The 3,957-nt window shown below is 36.3% G+C and overlaps 1 protein-coding gene across 2 annotated transcripts in view; it reads left to right on the top strand.

The window, feature by feature from the left end:
• Window positions 1-984: 984 nt before the first annotated feature.
• LOC113820318 (pyruvate dehydrogenase phosphatase regulatory subunit, mitochondrial-like) overlaps window positions 985-3,957 on the top strand; it is a 23,616-nt gene continuing 20,643 nt past the window's right edge. Inside the window, exon 1 of one of the 2 annotated variants that reach the window (XM_070125407.1) lies at window positions 985-1,088. The gene's annotated coding sequence lies outside the window, so the exon portion shown is untranslated. Of the gene's footprint in view, window positions 1,089-1,211; window positions 1,356-3,957 lie in introns of those variants that run through there. The other variant, XM_070125408.1, reaches the window with a different exon arrangement.

Raw genomic sequence — 3,957 nt, 5'->3', positions numbered from 1 at the left:
GTAACATGATATGCTTGCCAACCAGAGAAACCTCTACTGCCGAGGGTTGAAGTTGGCTGGAGAAGACTGTGGCTACTCCTTGGAGGTGGGGAACATCTCTTCGGCCCGGACAGCAATAGGTGTACCCACCCATGATAATTGTGCTGTTGCGCGGACAGCCACCTCAGCTACCTCGATAGCAGGGGTAATCGTTCATCCTTACCCAAAGGCGGATGCGTGCAAGTAGGTTTCCTTAAATTCCAGCCTTCAGCCAAGCTTCACCATTGAGATAATCTGCAATCTACAATCAGCTTGGAAATGTACTCCAGGCGTTTTAATGTCTGCGTGTGCATGCCAGCAAGGATTAAGACTGCTAAAATAAAAGGAAGCCACAAATCCTTAAAGTTTTGCATGCCACATTTTCGGTCCAAGTATGAAAATTGCTCCGCACGAGTATGTTTGGAGACTGCAGAGCGCAGGCAGAACATTTGGATGACTGCCATTTGCCATGCTTGAGGTATTTTGCAGCGCAAGCAGCTGAGGACTTTAGCTTGTTGAGGTAAAAGTATGGGAAAACTGGATTTAATACGAGTAAGTGTATATTTCAACGTAGGCATTGTTAAAATGATCATTTGATTATTCACTGTTACTGTCAAATGTCAACCAGAATATACCACACGCAGATTTATTATGAAGGCAATGTTATTTTGGTTTTATTGAATACAAAAAGTGATTTCGCAACAATTACAGCAAATGCCTATTTATACAGGACCGAATATTTAAAACTGAATTACAGAATACACCTAATGGTAGATCAATTTTTCTATTTCCAGTGCAATAATGTTAGTCTTGTTTTTTTGTTTTGTTCTTTTTTACTTTTAAAAAGTATGATTAGAATACAAATAGTAGATAGTATGCCAGACCTAAAGTTAAATGAAAGGAAAGTTCTAGTAAAATTCAACGAATTCAAATTGGTATTTTGACTGCGCACTTTTATCGCGGATGTTTTCAGCGCCGCCATCAGCTGCATCGTCTCGGTGATTGTAGTTCAAGCGCCCACTCTTGCTATTGTCGTCCGCTAGCTGTGGCTATGGGTCCTTAAACTTGAGGTATTTTTTCAAATAATTCCTTATAGTACATGTAGAGTCAGTCAATAGTAATGTACTGTACACTTTTGATAAATTTTGATTTGACTGGTGACAATTTTAATGCATGTCACGCGCATATTATTTAGTGTCCGCTGTTCTCTCTTGAAGTCGAGTTGAAATTGTCCTTTTATTTCAATAGCAATTGAATGAGCAATGGAAATATATACGGATATAACCCAAGATATATGCAGTCCACGCAAACCTTTCGTTATTTTATGGTATAACCATGTAAGTTAGTGAAGTTTAGAAGAGGAGTTTTGATATGGGCAATTAAAAATACTAATTTATTATAGAGCGTGCATGATTTATTTCAGAAAGAATTAAGAAACTTAAGGTGTGGGTCATAGATTGTTCTCGTCCTTTTTTATTGCTAATGTGTATTTCTTTAGTTGAAATTATCCATATGTGTGGAAAAAATAATGCAGTTGTACATATGATAAAGACATGTTGCATTAGTAATTATAAGAAAAACTTGCATGCCCTTTTAGATTTATTGCCACATATGAGATAACACTTTTCTGTAATCTTTTTAAATGTGGGTATGTGTAAAGAATTTTGAATTTGTAATATCATAATCATAACTTCATTATTTGATAATTGTTACTGATAGCAACTCACCCTCCCAGAGAGTAAGCAGAAAAAATGATGTTTTTCTGCAGGAAATCCAATGATTTCATCTATTCTTTTTTTATTTTTTTCTGCTAATAAATCGTTGAGGAGATCGAGTACCAATTCTCCATGGATGATCTTGATTTGATAGTCCCGATAACAGGGGAGGTTATGAAGTATATCAGGGAAAGTACAGGGTACAACAGGCTTGAATAAGAAGAATAGAAAACAAAAAAGCTTAAAACCATCACAAAAAAATCTTTTTAATCCAGCCAATAAAACTCTCCGGACGTGTCCGTCATATTTGAAATGCTACAGACTGCTCTGCCAAAATTTAAAAAACAATGGGAATCCAACATGTTCCGGTAAAATCTACAGTTATTCACACCATCCAAACCCCCCCATAAAACGTACTGAGCAATAAACTAACCTAATCTAACCATTTAAGTTGCCATGACTAGGCGTGCACTTCACTCACTGCCTGAGGGGAAGGTTGATGGGGGGCAAGATAAAACTGTGTTCAAACTATAATAGGATAAGCCAAATACCTTTATATCTGAAAACATCAAACTTTCTTTCACTTCTTTCTACCGTCTGGATTGCTTTGATTATAATCCTTTTTTTGGCATTTGGGGCACTTGATGGGCTCAGGTATTGAACTAGGATGGTTACTAAAGTCTATTACTTCTTTTTTGCCACTGTCTTAAGAACAACCCTGAATCAATGCAACACTGCAAATGCAACATTTCTCATGGGCAATCTGTCCCGAAATGGCTGGCTTCTAACTGTCAAATCTCACAATTGGCAACTGAAAGACTGAAATGTACAATGTGCAGATCATTATGAATAACTATAGATAAACCATAAAACACATAAATGAAGTATAATAACATTAATAAAAGACTAAAATCATGAATGTGTAATAACAGACACTGATAATTAGCAAAATATCATTTCGACAAGTGCGTAGTAATGCATGAACGACTTGAGATATCACAGTAATGAGTTGTGTGGTCAGTGTTGTGTTATTCCTGGCAAGGTCAAGGAGATTCACAGCTTAGAACCTGAGTAGTGATATGTAGGGTATATTATCATCATTTAGCACTGAATGTGAGGCTGCTGCAGCTTAAACTATGTTGTATCCTATTCTATTTCTTCTGCTCTATAAGATGGGGGCATCCATTTTCCTCTATCTCCACGTGTTGCTGCAACTTATATCCATTATTTAATTCGATTATCATCATGACATTGTAGATGTATATTTTAGTTAACTATCAACTTTAAAAAGTGGTACATTATGAGTCATAGATGAAATAGCTGAGGACAGTCTTAAGGCCATTTTGTTTCAAAATTATGTGAGGCTGAACCCAATTTTTATTCATATATACAGACATCCATGAACACAGAAATAAATGCATATTTGTATATCTATCTGATAGATATACATTTATCTATCTATCTATTCGGTAGATCTGGATGTCTAGAGTGATGGATATGTATTTATTTTATGTATATACATATCCCTATAATAAATAATCATTGGATCAGGCCTTGCATAGTTTTAATAAACTGGCTGTTAGACCAAGTGATTGCCAAATTGTACAGCAATCTTGGAGTCAGAAATGATTTTTTTGATCCTTAAATTTGTGTGTGTATATGTATATATAAAATTGTGCAGTATATTGTGAAATGTACAATATATTCTGAATATCATCCCTAGTCATCCTTGTAATGTGCAATTAATGACAATAACAATTTAGTTTCAGAAAGTAATAGGAAATTGTAAAGGAATATAATTTTGTTCTTTCTTGCAATATCTTACTTGTGGGTAGCAACTTAGATGCCATGACTAAGACTGATGGTTAACAGGTCAGAGGCATATGGAGAGCACATGTGCAGCTTATGGGTAACCTAGTGCCGATGGGAAAAATGTTTGGCAAGTGGACGTAATAATGGGATTGTTTGCACGCATTGGCAGTTTCCCCTGTTTGCGCTCAGCTCAATTGGTAATTTGCGAGTGACATCTGGCACCTAAAAGCTTTTATTTTGCTATAATTTTAAAGGTTTACCTTCATTGTAGATGCCATTGCCTAAAATCTTTACCATATAAATAAAGCCGCTCCTATTGGAGAAAAACAAGCTCTGTCCGATGTGCCAGTGGCGCGGGAATGAGCATGAAACGATGCCATCCGTGTTTCTGTCCACAACAGCCATAGCATGT

The sequence above is a fragment of the Penaeus vannamei genome, chromosome 9, assembly GCF_042767895.1.
Source record: "Penaeus vannamei isolate JL-2024 chromosome 9, ASM4276789v1, whole genome shotgun sequence".
NCBI classification, from domain to species: Eukaryota; Metazoa; Arthropoda; class Malacostraca; order Decapoda; family Penaeidae; genus Penaeus; species Penaeus vannamei.
Note: the sequence above shows the minus strand (reverse complement) of the source record. Positions and strands in the feature narration are given on the sequence as shown.